General features: G+C 48.4%; 1 protein-coding gene across 1 annotated transcript in view; it reads right to left on the bottom strand.

The window, feature by feature from the left end:
* The window catches only part of CPXM2 (carboxypeptidase X (M14 family), member 2), a 206,882-nt gene that overhangs the window by 154,541 nt on the left and 27,197 nt on the right, over positions 1-25,144 (bottom strand). The window lies entirely within an intron of this gene.

The following is a 25,144-nucleotide window of genomic DNA, read 5'->3' as shown; positions in this document are numbered from 1 at the left end:
CAGCCACTGCCTCCTGGGCCCCCCCCCCCACCAAAGAGCCCTGGAGGGGTTCTCACGGCCACTGCACACGTGAGGAAACAGGCTCATCACTGGAGGTCCCCCAGGGGCAGCGGAGGCTGGACTCTAGGACTCTGCTCCAAAGCCCAGGTGACAGTCCCGTGCCTGCAGACATTTCCCCAGGGAAAAGGAGGGCCAGAGTTTGTTTGTTTTCACCTTGACACCCTCTGGGGTTTCCCTCTTTGGGAATCACTGCCTACCAGGGGTCAGGAGCCCCAATTCAACCCAGCCTGCAAGGTGCTAACTCCCTTCATGTCGGGCCCCCCGAAACAATCCGCCCTCGCCATTCCCTCCACTTGGACCTATTGATATATTCTGTGAAAACATCCTTAATCTACTGGACCCCTAGTCCCTTTTGTCTCTAAAGTCAAACAGCAGGTTCAGTCATTTTCCGGTTGTGGTTTCATCTGGCCCCACAGGTCCTAAAGGGCCCTTGTCTCTTTATCACCTTCTGTAGCTAACCCTCAACTCTGACAAGACCAGTCCACACTCAGCTGCTTGGTGGTCCAGAAATGCCCGCCTGCTGGAAGATTGCTTAGTGATGGAGGTGGTCCCAGGCTCAGCACCGGAGAGAGGAAAAACTCTAAATCCACGTGCTTCTTAGACTTGTCAGCTGCTGGGCTCTCTGCCCTGAATTGATTAATGAGTATAGCGTTTGGCAGAGCCATTCTTGGAAGAATCTGGATTGGTTGTGTATATACATAAAATAAAAGATGCGCTGTGGGTATTTTTAGCTGAGCATGACGGATTGCTGTGTTTATTAAAATAGGAGCAATCAAACCCTGGCTGGTTTAAGTTATACTCAAATATGCCAAAGAAGTGCTGCCTCATCTAAATGCAGGTCTCAGGATAATCTACACGAAACTCCTTATATTTCAAGTAGCAGTTGTTGAATGACGAGGCTAGAATGCATTTCCCCCACTCTTGATTCTCTTCCTAATAACCGTTTGGGTAGCACTGACTTGGAAGAAGAGCTCTGGAATTACTGCGCTGTGAACGTGTTTATGTGTGTAGGTGGGTATGTGCAGATGTCTAAATGAATATTTGTTTCTACCTTATTCCCACAGGAGACGTTAAAGGTGGCTAACAAAGCTACACAAAATAGAACGAGTAAAAACAGACAAAGAAATCAGGACAAGTGAGATAGATAAATCAGAGATAGAAGGTGGAGAATAAAAATAGAGGGAGGAGAGGGAGTAGGTGTCAGGACAGGAAGGAGAGAAAAATGGGAGGGGGAGGGGGAGAAAAGAGAAGAGGAAGTGGTGAACAGAAAGCTTCTGTTTCCATGGTGACCAGCAGCTTCAGGTCCACAGAGATAAAGCTCCGGAAGATGCCATGGACTATTTAACCGGATGCAGTGGGAACACTGCCGAGCGTCGATCCAGCCCAGGAAGCAGCATCCTCCTGACGCTGGAAGCTGAGAGTTGCCTTCAGCCCATGCACTACACCTCTCCCCAGCCCTGGACCACACCCGATGGGCCTGGGGGAACCACTGCACATTCTCTTACTTGGGGGTTTAGAGTTCAGGCAGTCGGTGTCAGCTGGTGGCTGGACCTGTGGATGAAGCATGTAACCCGGGAGGAGCTCTAAGTTTCCCTGCAGGCTAAGAAGCAGGGAAAAACGATTTTGGTCAAACTGAAGGTGGAGGCCATTGACCTTTTGCAAGATCAACCATGGACTCCATGTAGCTAAATTTGATTGTCCTCTTCTTAGTCACTCTCTCAGAAACATTGGACATGGAGAACCATGGCTTGTTTCCCAAAGCCTCTACCACAGTGGATTCCAGAATAACACACTTCTTCAGTTTTCCTCCCACCACCCTGACCAGGGTGCTCTTCTCTGTCTCCTCATCCTTTATGGACACCCTAGGGCTTCCCTGGTGGTTCATATGGTCAAGAATCGGCCTGCAATGCAGGAGCCCCGGGTTCGATCCCTGAGTGGGAAAGATCCCCTGGAGGAGTGCATGGCAATCCACTCCAGAATTCTTGCCTGGAGAATCCCCATGGACAGAGGAGCTTGGTGGGCTACAGTTCATGGGGTTGCAAAGAGTCAGACACAACTGAGCAACTAACACTTTCACTTTCAGGGGGTCATGCTCTTAGCCCTGAGTGGCCCCTTCTTCCTCCAGCTCCCCTCCTCTCTCTACGGGACCTCTTCCTCTCCTGTGGGTTCAAATACCACACACGACCCTGCATCCCAGGTCCGCGCTCCAGTTCGGTTTGTCCACAGCCTCCTGGATGTCTCTGCTTAGATGTTGCATCAACATCTTCCGTCCTAAATGAGTTCCCGATTTGCTCCCCCAAACCTGTTTCCTCCTCTCAGTAAATAACACCATTCTGTTGCCAGCTGGTGACTTAAGCCAGCTTTTTTCCCACACCCGCAGGAGAGCATCATCAGTGTGTCTTGTTGATTCAGCTTCCAAGATGAACCATGAGTCTGTTTTATTCTCTTACTCTCTTCCCTGAGAGCTCAGTTGGTAAAGAATCCACCTGCAATGGAGGAGACCCTGGTTCTATTCCTGGGTCGGGAAGATCCTCTGGAGAAGGGATAGGCTACCCACTCCAGTGTTCTTGGGCTTCCCTTGTGGCTCAGCTGGTAAAGAATCCACCTGTAATGTGGGAGACCTGGGGTGGGAAGATCCCCTGGAGAAGGGAGAGGCTACCCACTCCAGTATTCTGGCCTGGAGAATTCAGTCCATGGAGTCACAGAAAGTCGGACATGACTGAGGACCATGCTGATCTCTCAAATCGCTACTCCCATCCACGCCACCGCTGTCTCCAGCCAGAGTTTGCTGGATGGCCTCCTAACCGCCCCCACTTCTACTCTTACTCCCTGAAATTTGTTCCCAAGCAGTGGCCAGAGGATCAATTCACAACTGATCAATCACGTCTCTCCCCAGCTTTAACCCCTTTCAGTGACTTCACATATACTTATGGCTGATTCTTGTTGATGTTTGACAGAAAACCACAAAATTCTGTAAAGCAATTATCCTTCAACTTAAAAAATAAATAATCACAAAAGAATAAACTGTGAACCCCTTTCTCAAGCATTTGCAATTGAACCCACCCTGGTCCTTCCCGCCACAACTGCTGCTCTGACTCTTCCGCATCCCTCCCCAACCAGCTTCTTTCCCTTTCTCAAATGCGCAGCAGGCCCTCCTGTGCACTAACCATTCCTCTGCCTCTGCCCTGCCCGTCCTACACCTGCTGCTTCCTCGTCCATCTCAGTCTGCACGTCATCCCCCCAGGGAGACCTCCTCCCGTCTCTCTATCCAAAGTAAGCCCCATCTGCTGCTTTCCATTCGGGCACCTGTCTGTTTCTTTCTTAGCACTTAACACAACTGGGAATTGTTTATAAGCTTGTTGCCTTATATAATGTCAGCTATCCTGGCTAGTCTGTACCTCCCTGAGGGCAGGGCCTGTGTCTGATTCACTGCACTGTCTGTAGGAGACTCTGAATGAGTATGATTCTGAAAGCTAAACAGGAGACAACAGGAGACCGAGAAAGTGTTCTTCAGATGTTCCAGCTCTGGTTCTGATCGCTCTAGAAGCTGCGTGCATCCCTGGTCCTGGAGTTCCACCAAAGACTTCAGGATTCTTCCAGAAAAGTCCTTCCTGGGTTTGAGCAGGTTCCTGCCCCTGAAACCAGAGCCTAACCCCTGGACCAAAGCCTATATCCATGCCCTCTGGGAGACCAGCATCAGCTCTGGAAGCTTGTGGGTTCCAGGGCACTTGGCGTAAGGTTTGCTCTGTCCTTGGGCTTAGACTTTGACAGGGCCACTTAATGCTTTAGGAGGAAATGAATTACTGCAAGGTGGGAGACCATCTCATCCACTACTCATTTCCAACCCTGGGAGCTGGAATTGCATCCCGGGGGGAAGGGGCAAAGTGCCATTATTTGTGGGACCTGAAATGGGCGGGGTAGGTGAGTGGAGAGGAGGAGATGGAGCCCTTAGGGTCAGGGCAGGGGTCCTGGTGAGCTGTTAGCTGGCTAACGCGCTGGATTCTCCTGGGATCCGGGGTCTAGGTCTAGACTGAGACAGCCAAGGCTTCAAGACAGGGAGTTCAATGCAACCCCCAACACACACACACACACACACAAACACACACATACACATGCCAGCCAGGAATCACAGTCACTTCTCCTTCCCAGAGTCCCACAGGAATTTTTACCCACTGAATTTGGCCGTGTATCACGAACTGCCTTAAGCTTTCTCTACCTGTTAAAACTCCAGTGTATGTGGTGTGTGTGTGTGTGTGTGCAAGGAGGGGTGTCTGATCTCATTAACTCAGAAGCTCCCCAAGGATAGAGACCTCGGGTCTCACACCTCCCTCAGTTCAGAGCCTGGCATACAGTAGGCCTCAAAGTCATTGTGGGTTTGGTCTGGCCAAGTTATCGCAAGGGTCCTTTCCAGCTCGCTGGCTCAATCTGTCTCTTCCTGCCCTTTGATGGTGGAGGGACCTTTAGGGGAACCAGGAGGGGCGAGGGAAATGAAGAGGAAGAAGGATGGAAGGAAAGAGAGGAGGTTGGAGGGAAGCAAGGAGGTTGGGGGTAGGAGGCTGAGCCTGGCTTCCCTGCAGTTGAGTGAGGTTGGGTGGAGGCACAGACATTCAGAAAGAGCTTGAGGCAAAGAGTGAGAGTGGGGGTGGAAACAGCTCCATACATCACCGGATGCCAGAATACTGGGAAGTTCGTGCATCTGCCAGGAACGTCTCCCCAGAGAAACCCATAGAAGAGGGCCTTCATTCCCTTTCTAATTAAGGATCAGCTGTGATGCGCTCAGCCACACAAAGGCAAGTTGCAGTGACGAACACGTTTAATGTCATTAAAAATAATGAAATTACACAGTCATTTCTTACACCCAGCCTGGACTTTCTTCAACACTTTCCTTCAAAATGAAACATTACAAAGACATCAGGGAGTTGGAGCGAGCCTGTGGACAGAAACTTCCTTTTAACTGCCACTCTTGGCAGATGGCTGTAATGGGCTTCCCAACCCATTCTAAATTTTCTCGCTGTGTTATATGCATAGTGAAAAGACATAAAGCCTCCGATCTGAATGGGCCCTTCCTTTCTAACAACAGAACGTGCTCTCATTGACATCCTCTTACTGTCCACTGAAGAGGGAAGAATCACTAGCCCCATTTTACATATGTAGTGATTTGTAACAGTAGTATTCCTGGAACACTCAGCAGACACCGGGCACTGAGCTTTTCATACAGTGTCCTTTACACTCCCATCAACCTCTGAGGCTCAGCTGGTGAAGAATCTGCCTACAAATCAGGAGACCTGGGTTCGATCCCTGGGTTGGGAAGATTCCCCTGGAGAAGGGAAAGGCTACCCACTCCAGTACTCTTGCCTGGAAAATTCCATGGACGGAGGAGCCTGATAGGCTACAGTCCATGGGGCCGCAAAGAGTCGGACACATCTGAGCAACTTCACTTTCACTTTCAACCTCTGAAGTCTTAGCCAGGATCCAAAACCGGACTGACGAAGAACATGTGTTTAAACACCGTGTTATATCATTTTTTCCAGAAGTGTTTGCTGATTACCTACTATGTGCCAGCTACAATGCTGGGTGCTGGGGATACAGTGATGAGTGAGAGAGACAGGACCCGGCACTGGAAGGGACGACGTCATGATGGGAACACAGTCTAAACATTCAACGCACATGACAACTTCAGATGGAGATCTGAGCCGGGGAGAGATTAAAACAGGGCGATGTGATCAAGAGTATGTTAGTGGGTGGGGTGGGGGGAGTAAATGAGAAAACTGGGATTAACTGATACACTGATACACACTATTATATATAAAGTAAATAAACAACAAGGACCTACTGTAGAGCACAGAGAACTATATTCATTATCCTGTAATAACCTATAATGGAAAAAGATCTGAAGAGGAACATATGTGTGTGTGTGTATAACCGAATCACTTTGCTGTATACCCGAAACATTATAAATCAACTATACTTCAGTTTTGGACTTCCCAGTTGGCACTAGTGGTAAAGATCCCACCTGCCAATCCAGGAGACATAAGAGATGCACATTTGATCTCTGGGTCAGGAAGATCCCCTGGAGAGGAGCATGGAGACCCACTCCAGTATTCTTGCCTGGAGAATCTCATAGACAGAGGAGCCTGGTGGGCTACAGTCCATAGGGTCACAAGAGTTGGACACGACTAGAGTAACTTAACACGCATGCATGCATACTTCATTAAAAAAAAAAAGAACAATGAGAAAAGAAAGCTTATGCAGCAAGTGGTAGAGGAATTAGAGGTCTCCCTGAGGAGGTGACATTTAAACTGAGATAAATGACAAGTAGAACCCAGTTGCAGGAATATAGGGCAGAGCATTCCAGACAGAAGAGAACACAAGGATCTAAAAATGTTCATATTATTTGTAATTCCTGCCTAAATTCTCAGTAATTCCTGCCTAAATATCTATTGTAAGACAATAATTCTTTTTCCCCACTTCTTTAAACTTTGTTTTTACATTAAGTAAGTTTTTCAGAGCTCTTTTATTTATTAGACAATAGTCTTCTAACAAATCAAATGTTGCTTTGGGGCTGGAGGGGCTTCTTTGGTGGATCAGATGGTAAAGAATCTGTCTGCAATGCAGGAGACCTGGGTTCCATCCTTGGGGTGGGAAGATCTCCTGGAGAAGAGAATGGCAACCCACTACAGTATTCTTGCCCGGAGGATTCCATGGACTGAGGAGGCTTGTGGGCTATAGTCCACAAGGTCACGGAGAATCAGACACGACTGAAGCAATTTTGCAGGCACGCGTGCGTGGAGGGGCTGAGAAGTTTGAATTCTAGAGGGCAGGCCTGGAGGCTGAAAACTCTTGGGTAGGAGCTGATGCTTCAAGAACAGAAATTCTTAATACAGAAAAAGATATTCATGGAGGCTTATTTATAATAATGAAAGCAAACAGAAATGACCTAAAATCCGATAGAAAATATCAAGTGCATGACACATGTGCTTGATGAAACATGATACAGCCTTGAAAAAATAACTTTACAGGCTTCAATTCTGGTGGAGAGGTATACCCGCTCTATCTTTCCCACTAAAAACTCCAATAGAAAAGGTGGAATAGATATCAAAACAAAAACAAATAATAATAAGCAGAGCAGAGACAGAAACCAAAATTTGAAGACACGCAAACGTGGCGGTGGAGGTCCTGGGGCCACCCCTGCCCCTGTGTTTTCCGGTTTAGACACCAAGGCAGCCGAACTGTGCAACAGATGTGAACAGAGTCCAAGTCCCAAGAGAAATCCCCTCTTTCTAGGCAGAGACTCAGCAAGGCTGCCCCTGCCATGCAGAGTATGGGGACAAAGCCCCATTTTGCTCAATTTTTTTTTCTCCTTTTGTTCCCAGCCCTGCCCTGAACAGGCTCCAGTTGTGAAGCTGCAACCTTTTTTCATCAGAGGGCGTGGCAGCCATTCAGGCGCTTAAATTCTGAGGAAAGTGTTGCTTCTGACTGGTGGAGCGTGCAAAGGGGCCCTGTGGTTCAGAGAGTGTGTGGGGGGATGCCTGCTACTTTGCTTTCCTAGCGGCTTTGCCCTCATGGTAGACCCAGTCCTGGGGAGTGCCTGAGAACGCAAGGAAGTTACTAAGGTCGCCCCCTGGACCCCATGTTTTCCCACACAGCCCCTTCAATCATTTCCCTTTAAATGAGCCTCAAGCTCCATTCCAGGATTTCTCAACCTGCACCCTGCTGGCATCTGGGGGCAGGTATTCCTTGGTTGTGGGCCTGCCCTTTGCCCTGTAGGGTGTTTGGCAGCATCCCTGGCATGTTGCAGTCCATCGGGTCGCAAAGAGTCAGACACAACTGAGTGACTGAACAACACCTGGCCTCTAACCAGTAGGTAACAGTAGCACTTACCCCCCGACACACATGCAGTAGTGACAACAAACACCTGTCCCCGCGTGTGTGCTGAGTTGTATCCAACTCTGTGACCCCACGGACTGTAGTCCACCAGGCTCCTCTGTCCTTGGGATTCTCCAGGCAAGAATACTGGAGTGGGTTGCCATTTCCTCCTCCAGGGGATTTTCCCGACCCAGGGATTGAACCCACGTCTCCTGTGTCTCCTTCATTGGCAGGTGGATTCTTTACCAGTGAACCACCTGGGAAGCCCTCCAAAATGTTTCCAGGCTTTCTTTGCCAAATGTCCCCGGGGCAGCAGAATTGACCCTGGTTGAGACCCAGTGTTTGGCTCATTTTGCAAATGCTAAGGACAATGATTTCTGAAGAGTAAGGGGTGGGTCCAGTTGTCTTAACCACAGGTATGGTTGCTGAGGTCCGTAGAGCCCAGGGAACTAAGGTCAAAAAAATGTAAGAGTCAAGATTTTTTGTAATGTAAAATGGGTAACCTTTAATCTGCCTATAATGCAGTTTCCCCGTGTTAATGTGTTGTTGTTTTCCCAGAACACCTGTGTTTTGGGGACTCATCATTCATTGAAACAACACTCATTACATGATGTTTTTCCAATGCTCCTCACTCAATACCAGCCTGATCAGTCTGTAACCATCTCCCCAGTTTGCATAAGCAAATACAGAACTTTCCAGTTGGTAAACTACTTTGGCTCACTGAGGCTCACAGTGTTTCTGAGAGCGGAGATAAATCTCCCAGAGAAAAGGTGGCTCAGAGAGGTGAGAGGACTTTCTCAAGTAGGTGGGCCTGGGGGCGGGGAAGCTCTTCCCTAGGAAATATTCCCAGCTCTAGAATGCAATAGGAACAGAAGGGCTCCCTTTCAAAACCCCAGTGCAGTCATCGGTTCAGGCCAGAATCACTGGCAAGAAGTTGTTGGGAACAAGACGGTCACACGATGCTAATGCACCACCACACTGGTGACCAGTCACTAAGGGGAAGGCGGTCTTAACATGGCGCCATCTCCCTGTTGCCATCTTATCCAAGCGATGCGATCACCACCAGTGACGCAGTCAGAAGCTGTGGGCTTCCTGATGCCGGCCAGGTCCTCTGACGCCTGCAACTGCACCTACGAAGCAGCATTTCGCCAAAGAAACCGAGCAAAGACCCTAGAGCAACCCCTAATGTGGAGGAAACGCAGAAGCTGGGAGAAGACAGGCCACAAGGACACGATTACATGAATCAAGAATGTGGGGTATTCTACAAGACAACTGGCCGGCACACTTTATAAAGGGAATATCTTAGAAAAGGAAAAGAATGTGGAAAGACCATTCTAGCTTCAGAATGTAATGCATGTGTCTGAACTTCGTTCTGGTTTTTATCTGGACTCTTTTTTTTTTTTTTAAAGCTATAAAACACATTCTTAGAAGAGCTGAGAAACTGAGGAACTATGAGCATAGACTGGATACTATACAGTTAAAACAATTGCTATTTTTAATGGAAAAAAATGATCTAGGAAAGTATCTTTGCTCTCAGGAGATTTGTAGTAAAGGTTTAGGATTTAGGTGTGAAATGTCATAATAGAATTTATTTCCACATGCTACAGATAGGTCTATTGTGTAAATATAGAGGCCCAGATACAGTCTTATAGAAAGAAAGAAATCAAATACAGCAAATGTTGAACTGAATCTAGGTGAAGGGTACAAGTTTTCAACTTTTCTGTCAAGTTTGACAATTTTTTTTAAAGGTTAAGGGCTTCAGTTCCCATACTAATGGTTTCCATATAGCTTTGGTTTTTTCCAGTAGTCATGTATGCATGTGAGAGTTGGGCCACAAAGAAAGCTGAACTCCGAAGAATTGATGCTTTTGAACTGTGCTGTTGTTGGAGAAGACTCTTGAGAGTCCCTTGGACTGAAAGGAGATCAAACCAGTGAATCCTAAAAGAAAGCAACCCTAAATATTCATTGGAAGGACTGATGCTGAAGCTGAAGCTCCAAATACTTTGGCCACCTGAAGTGAAGAACTGACTCATTGAAAAAAACCCTGATGCTGGGAAAGATTGAAGACAGGAGAAGAAGGGAATGACAGAAGATGAGATGGTTGGATCACATCACTGACTCAATGGACATGAGTTTGAGCAACTCCGGGAGCTGGTGATGGACAGGGAGGCCTGGCGTGCTGTAGTCCATGGGGTCACAAAGAGTCTGACACGACTGAGTGATTGAACAACCAATCACATATCCAATCAACAATGACAATGAGCACCAGCTGTATACAGCCCAGCACTGTACTTGAGCTGGTAACCTCAAGCTCAGCTGGCAGGGCCCCTGACCTGAGGAAGCCCAACACCCACCGAAGGATGGGAGGGAGATGTGGCCCATGGAACCAATTAAACCCCCATCTGGTACTTCCTCTACCCCTTCACCCACAAAGTTTTAGCAGGGAGAGATCTGGGGGTTCATTCACCATTTTTCCCTAGTCAGGATAATCTGTGACAGATAAAAACAGCACCTACTTTTTTAAAATCTGAGAGGAATCAGGCTTGAATGCTTGCCTAGATCTTCAGCAAGTTTCCAGAACTCATTAAGCAGAGATTATTAGAAAGACTCTCACACACTTATTAACTTTGTTTTCCAGTAAATCAGGGATCATCTTTGCCAGCCTTTGCTAAATCTGCGCAACTTGTCGGCATTTTGATTGCTAATTAGTGTACAGAGAGTGGCTGCAACAACAATTTCACATAATAGATTGAATTTAATTGAAATGCATAATCTAAAAAACACTCTGATTCATAAACATCCTCTTGGAAATCTTCTGCCTGTGCCAAAATATATTTGTAAGTTGAACACAGCTCACAAAATTGGCATCTCCCCAATCTCTCTTACGCATATTTCGAGGTAGAACTCGAGGCTCCTGCAAGACTGTGCCTCTCCACTCTCCACACTTAAGACACTTTGCTTCCATCTTCCATTTTCCTGTCTCACTGTCCCGCTAGAATATAAGAGCTGCTCATGCATCATTCATCCATTCAGTTATCCAATATTTACTGACAACCTGTTAAGTACCAAGGTTCTGGAAACTAGAGATAGAGTGATGAACAAACCTTGGGGAATTTAGAGATAGAACCACAACAAACTGCAATAAGTTTGACATGGTCGAAATTAGCCTCCAAGATGCGTACATGAGGCAAAAATGCTTTACTTTTGTTGATTCCCAATGACATTCATTGGGAAACATACATCTGCATAATGTTTTAAAAGTAAGGTAAGATTTCAGGGTTAAAATGGTCTCAGAGATTATATATCCTGAGTTGTCCACTACTTTCTTTTGAGAAGCTACCCAGGACATGCTCTTCTCATGGCAGGTCCCATGTCATGTTCTTAGTGGTCCAATAGCCAGATGAAGTCACCAGTCAATCCCAAACCAAGCACAGTAAAGAGATGGGAACGTGAACCCAATCTTCCCATGACTACTCTTACAGTAGGTTCCCTTCCCCCTGCTTTTGCTTTTCTTCTCTGCTCACTCCTGCTGTTCCTAACATTTAGTCAGAGAAGCCCTCCCTGGGTCTGACAGCCCTTCCGGAGCTCCCCTGCACCCTTGACTTACCTCTTCCATAGCATTACTAGAATAATTTGTTCACATGTATATCTCTCGCCTTCAACCTGAACTCCCATGACAGAAAATACTGACTGCCTCCAAGACAGCCATTCCCCACTCCTTCAAAGCTTAGACAGCATCAGTTTTTTTCCAGGGAAGTGGACAAAACTATTCTCTTTCCCAAATTCTTTTGCAGTTCAGCTGGCCTGCAGCATAGTCTGGCTTTCTGCAGGGCTTTCTTAAAGAAGACAGATGCAGCTGGCTCAACTCTCTTCTATTTTTGTCCTTTATTCTCCCCCATTTTTTATGCCTGGATTATAAATGTGATGTCTGGAGGGGCAGCAGCTATTTTGCAACTATGAGAATGGACCCCACAAATTAAATCTGGTGTACCAGAAAGATGGATGGAGATAGAGTACCCAGTGGCTTCTGAGCTGCTGCATCAGCCCTGTACTGCTTGGCTCCGGATTTATTGCTATGTGAGGAAAATCCCTTTACTTCCTTGAGTCATTGTTATTCAGGCCAAATGCACCCTAACTGATAGAGACAGGAGAGACTTGCTAATATATTCTTAAACCTAGTACAAGGCCCAGCACATGATAGGAACCAGTGAATGTTCACCCGTGGATAAGCACATGGGCCTCACCAAGTCCTGCCACCCTTTTTTCCTCATTCTCACCACTTTTTCTTGATCTCGAGGTTCCAGCCACACTCCACAGGCAGCTCCACATGTACCCCATGCGCCAACTCAATTCTGGGGCTTGGCAAATGATGCCCCCCTTATAGAAAGAATGTTCTCTCCTGATCTTCCTTGAGGTCTCCTTGAGACTCCTCTAGAAGCCTCCTGTGTCCCACCCTCCAAGGGTACCAAGGCAACAAAATGACCCCTGTGTCTCAGTGTCCTCATCCATAAAGTGGGCAGCATAACAGTACCTGCCTCAAAGGATTGCTGTGAGAATTGAATGAAATCATTCTAACCGACCATCAGCAGAGTGTAAGCACTCACTGCAGACACACCCAGAAACCCTTACACACCGCTGATTCATTTACCCTTTTCCAAGATCCCGTAAGTACTAACATCATTCTCACCACATAGATGAAGGCATTGAGACACAGACTGTAACACGCTTTGCCCAAGGTAACACAACCTTTGAGTCTTCAAGCCAGAAAATAGAGATGAGCCATCCATCCCCACAGGCTTCTTTCCATTCCTGACCCACAGAATCTGCAAGGATTACAAAGTCATTGTTTTATGCCACTAAGTTTGGGGCAGTTTATTACCCAATGGCAGTAACTAGGACATAGGCGGGCTTCCCTGGTGGCTCAGCAGTAAAGAATTCCCCTGCAATGCAGGAGACTGGGGGTTTGATCCCTGGGTCGGGAAGATCCCCAGGAGAAGGGAATGGCTACCCACTCCAGTATTCTTTCCTGGAGAATCCCATGGACAGAGGAGCCTGGAGGGCCTACAGTCCATAGGGTTGCAAAGAAACAGACACGACTGAGTGACTAAGCACGCTCACTAGCACAGGGCTGTCCTGTGGGTGCCTGGGAAGCTCTACGAGATCCCAGGTGGAGAGGGGGGCACTCCTACAGGCAGTCTACTGCATTGAGACTGAGCTGGGGAATCCTCGAGAAGCCAGCAGACTGGACACCAGAAGATTCTTTGTCCCTGAACAAGCGGCTTCACACCCCTGTTGGGTCCTGTTTTGAAGTGAGTGCTCTGGCCAGAGTTCTGGGTGTTGCTCTTTCACCTTCCCCCTCTGCTTCCGGAAGTGTTCCTCTGCCTCCCACAAGCCTTATCTGCAAATGGCAACATCCTCACGACCTGCTGCCTAAGAAGATAGCTCTGGACCACATGATAGTCCAGAGAGAGAAGTGGTCTTTCCTGGAACAAGTGTGCACCACACACATGCACAGCCTGCCCCCTGCCAGCTCTCACTCACACCCAATATCCTGTCTTTAAATGCCAAGAAGGGGCAAGACTTTGGGAGAGTTCAGTTCAGTTCAGTCCCTCAGTCGTGTCCAACTCTTTGTGACCCCATGGACTGCAGCACACCAGGCTTCCCTGTCCATCACCTACTCCCAGAGTTTACTCAAACTCACGTCCATCGAGTCAGTGATGCCATCCAAACATCTCATCCTCTGTCGTCCCCTTCTCCCTCTGCCTTCAGTCTTTCCCAGCATCAGGGTCTCTTCAAACAAGTCAGCTCTTCACATCAAGTGGCCACAGTATTGGAGTTTCAGCTTCAGCATCAGTCCCTCCAATGAATATTCAAGACTTCTTTCCTTTAGTATGGACTGGTTGGACCTCCTTGTTGTCCAAGGGACTCGCAAGAGTCTTCTCCAACACCACAGTTCAAAAGCATCAATTTTTCGGCACTCAGCTTTCTTTATAGTCCAACTCTCACATTAATACATGACTACTGGAAAAACCATAGCTTTGACTAGACAACCTTTGTTGTCAAAGCAATGTCTCTGCTTTTTAATATGCTGTCTAAGTTGTCATAGCTTTTCTTCCAAAGAGTAAGCGTCTTCATGGCTGCAGTCATCATCTGCAGTGATTTTGGAGCCCCCAAAAAATAAAGTCTGTCACTGTTTCCCCATCTATTTCCCATGAAGTGATGGGACCAGATGCCATGATCTTCGTTTTCTGAATGCTGAGTTTTAAGCCATCTTTTTCACTCTCCTCTTTCACTTTCATTAAGAGGCTCTTTAGTTCTTCTTCACTGTCTGCCATAAGGGTGGTGTCATCTGCATATCTGAGGTTATTGATATTTCTCCCAGCAATCTTGATTCCAGCTTGTGCTTCTTCCACCCCAGAGTTTCTCATGATGTATTCTGCATATAATTAAATAAGCAGGGTGACAATATACAGCCTTGATGTACTCCTTTTCCTATTTGGAACCAGGCTGTTGTTCCCTGTCCAGTTCTTTCTAACTGTTGCTTCCTGACCTGCATACAGATTTCTCAGGAGGCAGGTCAGGTGCTCTGGTATTCCCATCTCTTTCAGAATTTTCCACACTTTGTTGTGATCCACACAGTCAAAGGCTTTGGCATAGTCAATAAAGCAGAAATAGATGTTTTTCTGGAACTCTCTTGCTTTTTCGATGATCCAGTGGATGTTGGCAGTTTGATCTCTGGCTCCTCTTCCTTTTCTAAATCTAGCTTGAACATCTGGAAGTTCATGGTTCACTTACTCTTGAAGCCTGGCTTGAAGAATTTTGAGCATTACTTTACTAGCATGTGAGATGAGTGCAATTGTGAGGTAGTTTGAGCATTCTTTAGCATTGCCTTTCTTTGGAATTGGAATGAAAACGGACCTTTTCCAGTCCTGTGGCCACTACTGAGTATTCCAAATTCGCTGGCATATTGAGTGCAGCACTTTCACAGCATCATCTTTCAGGATTTGAAAAAGCTCAACTGGAATTCCATCACCTCCACTAGCTTTGTTTGTAGTGATGCTTTCTAAGGCCCACTTGACTTCACATTCCAGGATGTCTGGCTCTAGATGAGTGATCACACCATCGTGGTTATCTGGGTCATGAGGATCTTTTTTGCATAGTTCTTCTGTGTATTCTTGCCCCCTCTTCTTAATATCTTCTGCTTCTGTTAGGTCCATACCATTTCTGTCCTTTATCGAGCCCATCTTTGCATGAAATATTTCCTTGGTATCTCTAATTTTCTTGAAGAGATCTCTAGTCTTTCCCATTCTGTAGTTTTCCTCTATTTCTTTGCATTGATTGCTGAAGAAGGCTTTCTTATCTCTTCTTGCTATTCTTTGGAACTCTGTATTCAGATGCTTTTATCTTTCCTTTTCTCGTTTGCTTTTCGCTTCTCTTCTTTTCACAGCTATTTGTAAGGCCTCCCAGACAGCCATTTTGCATTTTTGCATTTCTTTTCCATGGGGATGGTCTTGATCCCTGTCTCCTGTATAATGTCATAAACCTCATTCCATAGTTCATCAGGCACTCTATCTATCAGATCTAGGCCCTTAAATCTATTTCTCACTTCCACTGTATAATCATAAGGGATTTGATTTAGGTCATACCTGAATGGTCTAGTGGTTTTCCCTGCTAGAGATCAGTGGAGAAATAACTCCAGAAAGAAAGAGGAGATGGAGCCAAAGCAAAAATAACACCCAGTGGATGTGACTGGTGATAGAAGCAAGGTCTGATGTTGTAAAGAGCAATATTGCATAGGAACCTGGAATGTTAGATCCATGAATCAAGGCAAATTGGAAGTGGTCAAACAGGAGATGGCAAGAGTGAATGTCGACATTCTAGGAATCAGCTAACTAAAATGGACTGGAATGGGTGAATTTAACTCAGATGACCACTATATCTACTACTGTGGGCAGGAATCCCTTCGAAGAAATGGAGTAGCCATCATGGTCAACAAAAAAGTCCGAAATGCAATACTTGGATGCAATCTCAAAAATCTCTGTTCATTTCCAAGCAAACCATTCAATATCACAGTAATCCAAGTCTATGCCCCAACCAGTAATGCTGAAGAAGCTGAACAGTTCTTTGAAAACCTACAAGACCTTCTAGAACTAACACCCAAAAAAGATGCCCTTTTCATTATAAAGGACTGGAATGCCAAAGTAAGACCTTGGGGCATACAGCCCCAAATGCCTGTCCTGCTTCCGCATGCCAGGGCCTCCACAGTAGCCTGGAGCTCCGGCTGAAGCAGACTTGACAAATACCTCCGCCTCTACCCTCCACCTGCCGTGGTCTGACCCTAGAGGGGACTGCCTTCCCTGGGAAGCCCAGCTCAGCCCAACTCAGCCCTTCTCTCCAGCACAGCTAACACCTTGGCCCCTTCCAACTCTGGATAAATAAAATATGGGCTGACACATGAACACCTTGATGGCTCCATAAACTTCCTTGGAAAAGCCCTGCCCACTTGCACCCAGGGAGCTGATAAAGCAATTCCTAGTTCTTCCCATAAGCCTTTCATGCACCTCCCAGACCTACTTTTGTTGATGTGAAAGCCATCAGCTGGCTCCTGCCACACCATCTGACCTCCAGGCAGAGGTGCTGTCAGTGGAATGAAGACACTGGGGCATGCAGGCTCTGCCAGCAGCCCCATGGCTCCAAGTCATTTATCTTGGGCCTGAAACATTCCCAAGGAACGCAGTCTTCCCTCTGCCAGGGACAGGGCTGGAGGAGCAGCTGGCGGGAGGGCGCTTCCTGCCAGTCTCCTTGCTGGACTCTTGGAGCTCGCTCAGGTTGGCAATTGCGCCTTCAGAGCAGCCTGGCCTTCTAGCGCCGTCCAACCAACTGCACATGACCCAGAGATGACAAGCACTCAAACCTTCAGGGTTGGGATTCAAAAACTCAAAACATGCCTGAGAGTTGCCATGTGCTTTTAATTTCCCTGTTCCTGTAAAAAGCCAGGGGGAAAATAGACATCCAAAGTGTGGCTCCAACGACACTAAAAGAATCCTCCCAAAACAATTCACAATGGCATTTCCTGGCATTAGTTTTAATTGGATAGTTTAATGTTCAGTTATCACTGTCCTCTCACAACTGTGGAGCATAAGCGGCCCAGGAAGTCACCAGAGCTTGGTAATGAGCTAATAAATCTTCCTTCTTCACAACAGCAGGTCTGAGTGTAGGTGGGGGAAGGGGGAACTTACCCACACTGGATTAGCCGTGATGTCTTGGTTTATGGCCCAGGTTTCTGAGGATTCATTCATCCATGGGGACAACAACTGACCCCAAAAGTGAGCATGGACCAATGAGCCAATGAGGCCCTCAGTTACGGCTCAGTGTTTGTGCCCCTAGAAATTCATATATTGAAATCTTACCCCCGCCCCCAGTATGGTGGTATTAGGAGATGGGACCTTAGGAGGTAATTGGCACTAGATGGGGTCATGAGGGTGGGGACTCCCTGAAGGGGGTTAGTGCCCTGATAAGGGCCACAAGAAGAGCCTGCCTCTCTCCCCTGCTCTCCTCCATGTGAGAATGCAGTGAATCTGTAACCTAGAAGAGGGTTCCCACTGGACCACACAGGCACGCTGATCTCAGACAGTCAGCCTCCAACTCTGGGAGAAATAAATTCTGTGGTTTATAAACCATCCAGTCTTGTTGTAACAGCCTGAGCAAACTAAGACATCAGGCAAGGAGGATCCTGAAAACTTGAGGGGAGGAACTGATCACCACCTGGTCTGGCCAAGAGACCAGCAGCGGGAGGGGACTAGGGTGGAAGAGAGCCCCAGGTGTCTATTCGTTACTTAACAAAGGATGGTTGGGGGCAGGGGGGCTTTTGAGAAACGACTCCTTGGACAGCCCAGAATGCATGGAACTTCTGTTCCAAGATGTCTGTGTATAGACTGGCATGTCCATGGACATGTCTATGCTTAGGTGCTGTGTCATAGGAAATTAACCTCACTCAAAGAGAAATCTGGCTTTGCCCTTGGCTCCTAGGAGGTGACCTCTAAGCCCTTGGAACATCCTGCTAGTAAGTGACTTGGTTTACCTGGGGGTCCTGGGCCACGGTGAATAGTCTAACAGTGTGATTTATGGTGGTTTATTCTTTGGTGGCTCAGACGGTAAAGAATCTGCCCACAATTTGGAGATCCAGGTTCGATCCCTGGGTGGGAAAGATCCCCTGGAGAAGGGTATGGAAACCCACTGCCATATTCTTGCCTGGAAAATCCCTTGGACAGAGGAGCCTGGTGGGCTATAGTTCATGGGTTCACAAAGAGTCGGACACAACTGAGCGACTAACACTTTCACTTTTCTTTGGACCTGCTTTGTCAGCTCAGCCACCAGAGGGGCTCTAAGGTCAGCCATGGGTGATCAACAAGCACACCCTAAATGCTCTGAACCCCAAAGCTCAGGTGAGCTTTCCTGGTCAGCAAAATCTCATGTGTGAAATCCACATCGCTGCCAGGAGAAGCCCATGACTCCAGTGGGAAAGACCTCAGGGAGCTTCGCGCCTGGAACTCTCCTGCACTCCACCCCAGACGCCTCCTCCCTCGGCTGATTTTAACATATCCTTTCCCTGTTATAAACCACAATCATGAGTTTAACAGCTTTCAGCCTGTTTCAGGGCCCTTCTGGGGAATTATCAAGCTTGAATGAGGATGTAGCTGGTGGGTTTCTGATATTGTGAGAGAATTCTGGCTTCTTTCCTGCCCCACTACCTGGGGGAGAGCAGGCCCCAATACATAAAGAGGTGATATTTCCAAAAAATGATACATTGGACTTCATCAAAAAGGGGTGATCATGCTTATGAGCTCCCCACTTTGCACTCATTTGAGACAAACTGAAGTAGGCTAATTATAACAGAGTCACCGTCTACTAGTTAAACGAAGAGTAAGACACTTTCTGCAGAAGATTGTCACAAGAGTACCGTTGAGAGGAGCACCGCCTTCCTCCAACCAGGTGCCATAGCAGGAAGTCAGGCAGCCACGGGGAATGAAATTCACAAGCATCTGATATCACATGAGAAATACTGAAGCTGAATATTAAGTAACAAAAAAAATCAGGATTTAGGATTGTATGCAGAGCCTAAGTCTGCATGTGTTTGTTTTAAATAGAAGGACAGGTGTTGATGAAGTTAGAGACGGTGTCAGTCTAGGAAGGCGCAGAAATAACTGCCAAAGGATGGTGTCTACCACCTCTTCAGGCAGAGGCAGCAGCCACCTTGAAGCCATTTGTCTTTGTCCAGGGCTTTGTCCAGACTCAGTCCTTGGTTATGCAGCTGCAAGGTCAGGAGACACCGTTGCCCGGCACCCTGTAGTGTGTTGCAGGCGAGGAGTATTGTCCTGTCATTGAGCATCCTTCCGGGGGCCTCTCAGCCCACCACTCACTTCACCCACCGAGGCTGCAGCAACCAGCTCTCGGTGGGCTTTGAACTACCAGAGAGCCCCTACTCCCAGCTTGCAAGTGAACACGCCAAGGGACACCCTTGATCAATGCGGTCACGAGTCTCCCCCTTTGTTTGTTGGGTGGACAGTTTGAAGGCACATTCCACACATGTCTCAGGTCTGTGGGACCAGGCCGTCAGGGACCTTGTGCACCGGTCCCCTCAAGGATGCATCTTTGTGCTAGCTCTCCATCCTTCCCTGTGCTTCGCCGGCCACACTCTGCTCCTTGAGGTCTCACCCCCAACTGCACTAAGATGGTGTTCTCTGAGAGTTGCTTCACCCTGAGAACACAGAGCTCTGAGTACAAGGTAGACCAATTTGTACAAAGTACACAAGACCCTTGTACAGTGTATACAAGACAGTGGTCATGTATGGATGTGAGAGTTGGACTGTGAAGAAAGCCGAGTGCTGAAGAATTGATGCTTTTGAACTGTGGTGTTGGAGAAGACTCCTGAGAGTCCCTTGGACTGCAAGGAGATCCAACCAGTCCATTCTGAAGGAGATCAGTCCTGGGTGTTCATTGGAGGGACTGATGCTAAAGCTGAAACTCCAGTACTTTGGCCACCTCATGTGAAGAGTTGACTCATTGGAAAAGACTCTGATGCTGGGAGGGATTGGGGGCAGGAGGAAAATGGGACAACAGAGGATGAGATGGCTGGATGGCATCACTGACTCGATGGATGTGAGTCTGGGTGAACTCCGGGAGTTGGTGATGGACAGGGAGGCCTGGCATGCTGCGATTCATGGGGTCGTAAAGAGTCGGACATGACTGAGCGACTGAATTGAACTGACACAAGACCCTCTGGAGAAGAAAGGACTAGAACTCCAGTGCCTGTACCCCAAATTTCAAGTGTGGAAAGTGTGGGAGAAAAAGAGATGCTTTTCTATTAATAGTAGGAAAGAGAAAGTGTTACTCACGCACTCGTGTCCAACTCTTTCCGACCCCATGGAGTATAGCTGCCAGGCTCCTCTGTCCATGGAATTCTCCAGGCCAGAATACTGGAGTGGGTAGCCATTCTCTTCTCCAGGGGATCTTTCCAACCCCGGGTCTCCTGCATTGCAGGCAGATTCTTTACTGTTGAGCCACCAGGGAAGCCCCACTAATAGTATGGCAGGTAGCAAAATATATCAAGGCCCACCCTTGGGAGTGTACAGGAGAGAGTAGGACGCTGAGCTGGTGGCCCAGACTCAACACAGCCTGCAGGGCTCACATGGGGAGGGCTGACTCTGTAAGCATCGTGAGCTATAACCATAGGACCCTGAGAGCACAATTCCACAAGATGATGTATCTGGCATCTGCTGGAGTTGAGACCCATGACAAAGTCAGGAAGATCACAGGATCAAGCCACCCTGGAGCAGCGATTGTGCATTAGGGAGGAAAACTGAACAAGGAGGTGTAAATTAAAAGTCACCGTAGATGTGTCGGGAAGATCCTCTGGAGAAGGAAATGGCAACCCACCATTGAGTACTCTTGCCTGGAAAATCCCATGAATGGAGGAGCCTGGTAGGCTACAGTCCATGGGGTCGCAAAGAGTCAGACACAACTGAGCTACTAAACTAATTAAACTAGATGTGTGTGTTGGGAAGATCCCCTGGAGAAGGGAAAGACTATCCACGCCAGGATTCTGGCCTGGAGAATTCTATGGACAGTCCATGGGGTCACAAAGAGTAGGACATGACTGAGCGACTTTCACTCACTTCACTAGATGTGACCTTGGAACCCAGCACTGTGGCCTTGACAAGGACAGACATCACAGTGATGGACAAGCAGGCCCATCCAGCCTCCGTCAGCCACACCACACGCAGCAGGAGGCAAACCGGTCCACTGACCGCCCAGCAAGCAATCCCTCTTAACTAACACTGACCCAGGACTAGCTGCCTTGGGACTAAATAAGCTCCAAGTGTTCTGAGCCTGTGCAGGAGGGGGATGTCCTGAGATGGATGAGCTGTCAGAGGGATCAAGAAGATAACCGAAAACTGATGTCACCGCATTTGTTCTTCAAGAAGCAAATGAAGAAGCCCACTGGCAACTGGGCAGCAGCTATTTGGGGGGTGCTGGCCTGCCAGTGACTTATGCTCCCCTACTTGGCCATAGCATCTGTTCTCACCTGCCTGCTTCTGCATGCAGGCCTGGGGCATCTTAAGCACACGTTGGGCTGCAGGAGAAGGAACTCCCAACTCACACTGGTCTAAGCAGTGATGATTCATGATCGCATGAATATCTCATCACATTGGAAGCCCAGTCCCGCCTGCATCGGCTCCTCCCTTCCACACTCCCAGGTGGGTCGGGGGTAGGCCAGGGCAGCCTTAATGGGATGCAAAGACCACAGAAGAAGGAGCATCTTCTCCCAAGCCTCCTTTCTGAGAGAGGAAGCCTTCCTGGAAATCTTCCCTCCCAACTCCCTCATCTCTCATTGGCCAGACTGGCTCGTGCCTGCTCCAGAACCAGTCACTGGTGGGGGCATCAGACCTCTGCTTGGGAGTTAGGGTGGTTCCTGGGGTGGGATGAGTCACCTCCAGTTTAGTCCTATTGGGACAGGGAATAGGGGCATTATCTGAGCGAATGGAAGGTCCAGGAAAGGAGCAGGAGGGGACAAGAGGGTGGACAACCCGTGAGACCTGAGAAGGGGGCCCTGTGTCTGCGTCCCAGGGCTGCAGTAACAAAGCGCCACACGCTGGTCACTGAAAATACTAGAAATTCATTCTCCCACGGTTCTGGAGGCCAGAGGTCCCAAAGCACAGTGTCAGCAGGCCCATGCTCCCTCTGGAGGCTCCGGGGGAGGATCCTTCCTGGCCCTTTCCAGCTCCTGGTGGTGACCAGCCATCCTTGGCTTCCAGATGTGTGGCTCCAGGCTTGACCATGGTCTCCACTGGCCTTCTCCCCGCTGTGTCTGTGGCTCTGAATCCCAGCTTCCCTCGCCTTCCACAATCACCAGTCACACCAGAGGTCGGGCCTACACACATGGAGATTGACCTCATCTTGACTTGATGATACCTGTGAAGACCCTACTTCTAAATAAAGTCACATTCATGGGTTCCAGGTGGGCATGAATTTTGCTGGGAGTTGGGGTGGTGTCACAATTCCATGTACCACAAATCCCAAGTGAAAGAACAGATCCTGTGAGCCACATGCCCAGCAGGCCTGATTTCTAGTCTGGGCTGTCTTGGGGAAACTAAGGAGCAGGCATGGTTCTCCGTTCTCCAGTGGGAGGCCCCTCCTAGGCACGTACCAATGCCAGGATGCACCCAAGCAGAATGGAAATGCACTGCCAACAAGTGTATTGCAAAGGAGCAAAGGTCTGCACTGAATTCCTTGCCTCCAGGGAGAACCACATCTTAAGACCCTTCCCACACTCTCTGAGAAATGAAAGTCTTTCAATCATGTCCAACTCTTTGTGACCCCATGGACTATACAGTCCATGGAATTCTCCAGGCCAGAATACTGGAGTGGGCAGCCTTTCCCTTCTCCAGGGGATCTTCCCAACCCAGGGATCAAACCGGGGTCTCCTGCACTGCAGGTGGATTCTTTACCAACTGAGCTATGCTCTTTCCTCGAGTCTCACACCCAGCTGCATTTGCCCTCTGCTCTGCCCTCCTCTCTGTCTTCCCATGCTCCCTTACTCAGGTCCTGGAGTCCATGGGCACCCTTCTCTCTTCCTCCGTGGGTATTGATCAACTGCTTTCAGCTTATTCAGCAAGGGGTGTGGGGGCAGTCCAGCCGTTCAAGCTCTGTTCTCTAAGAAGACGGCGGCAGGAAGGCGTAAACCTGGCCTCTCTTCTTCTCCCCATCTCAGTTAGATGAGGAAACCGCGATTCAGAGAGGCCAAGGTCAGCTAGAAGGAGCCCCAGTTGGAATCTCTGTCAAAATTCTGAGCTCCTAGCATCGCCCCGTCTTGGGGACCTGGTCTCCCTGACAAGCTGAGGGCAAGTCAGGTGACCCCGAATTTCCTTCCTCTCGGATAACTTGCAGGGGGCGGGGCAGGAGTCGTGCTGACATGTGAAGAGGAGAATCTGAACTTGGGCTCTAGACGTGACTCCGCCCCTGCCGGCCGAGGGAGCGCGGAAAGCCACGGTTCCCCTCAGAGCTTCAGACATCCCTCCTGCGTGGGGGGAGCGAGGCCCAAGCCGAGGTGCCTCCCTGCTGTGACACAGAGAAAACTTCCTCACGGTCTACAACTCTGAGGTCCCTCCACCCCCAAAGTCCTATGAGCTAGCATGGTTCTCCGGTGTTCAGCCCTGTAAAAAAGAAAAAAAAAAAAAGTGAAAGCATTCGAATCCCGGCGTTGTGGAAAGAAGCTGCTCTGGAATCCGAGCTCTGTGTTCTTCTAAGAACCAAATGCCCTCCTTTAAGAGAGCGCTTCCCCATCCACAAAGGCTCGAAGCTAAAAATGTACAACCTATTCTTCTCTGAGCATCTTCACAGCTTGTCTAAGGAGGGAAACAAGCTTTTGGAAAGAAAGTGCCCCAGGCATTTTTTTTGTTTTTCATGGCGCCCCTGTTTTGAGCAAGCTGGTTTAATCTTTCTAAATGTAAAGCCCAGACTTCAGACAGGATGTTGTTACTGTTCAGTCCCTCAGTCGTGTCCAACTCTTTGCGACCCCGTGGACTGCAGCACACCAGGCTTCTTTGTCTTTCACAGTCTCCCAGAGTTTACTCAAACTCATGTACACTGAGTCGGTGATGCTATCCAGCCATCTCATCCTCTGTCACCCCCTTCTCTTCCTGCCCTCAATCTTTCCCAGCATCAGAGTCTTTTCCAGTGAATCGGTTCTTCACATCCAGTGGCCAAAGTATTGGAGCTTCAGCTTTAGCATCAGTCCTTCCTATGAATATTCAGGACTTCCTTTAGGATTGACTGGTTGGATCTCCTTGCAGTCTAAGGAACTCAGAGAGGATGAGGGACGATTTAGTGCTTAGAGCAGTAAGCCAAGTGTAAATGCCTCCTCCTGCAAATCCTGTAAATCCTCGGCCTGCAAGAACCCCACCATTGATCCGCCCCAGCAGCTGGATGGGGAGAAAGGCTGGAGGGCAGGGAGGAGGGAGGAAGCTTTGTCTTCCTTTTAAATAGAGTTACGATTTCATCGTTTGTAGCTCAGAGAGGCGTAAACACAAAATACGAAGAAAACAAATCTCCAAAAAATAGTTTCTCCACCGTCCGCACCCCATCCCCTCTTCTCTCCCTCCTCATGGTTTCTGTGTCACATTAGTTACTCAGAGATCTTTTTTCACTGTATCTTCTGGATCAGTCCGTCTAGGGCTGGGCCTGAGAGTCTGCATGTCTAACAAGCTCCCAAGTGGTTCCGAAGGTGCTGGTTGGGGATCACACTTGGAGTAGCAGAGGCTCAGACCATGAAAGGTACTCCATTATGTCACAAAGCAAGAAGCCAGGGGGTGACAGATATGGGGCTGCCTCCAGCCCGACCATGTCTACACGCGTGGTCAATGCCTGCCATTCTCCTGGTCTCGAGATGACTGCAAACCCTCCAGGAGTGACTCCTGACAAGAAGCAGAAAGGGGCTCTTGAGAAAGGGAATAATTTCCCCCAGAAGCCTCCAGAAGACATCCCCTAGTTTCCTGCTGGGCTTCCCAGGTGGCGCTAGTGGAAAAGAACCTGCCTGCCCATGCAGGAGATACAAGAGACACAAGTTCAATCCCTAGGTCAGGAAGACCCCTGGAGAAGGAAATGGCAACCCACTCCAGTATTCATGCCTGGGAAATTCCATGGACAGAGGAACCTGGCC

The sequence above is a fragment of the Bison bison genome, unplaced genomic scaffold (genome assembly GCF_000754665.1).
Source record: "Bison bison bison isolate TAMUID 2011002044 unplaced genomic scaffold, Bison_UMD1.0 scf7180017864456, whole genome shotgun sequence".
NCBI lineage: Eukaryota > Metazoa > Chordata > Mammalia > Artiodactyla > Bovidae > Bison > Bison bison.
This window is presented reverse-complemented; position numbering and strand designations above follow the sequence as displayed.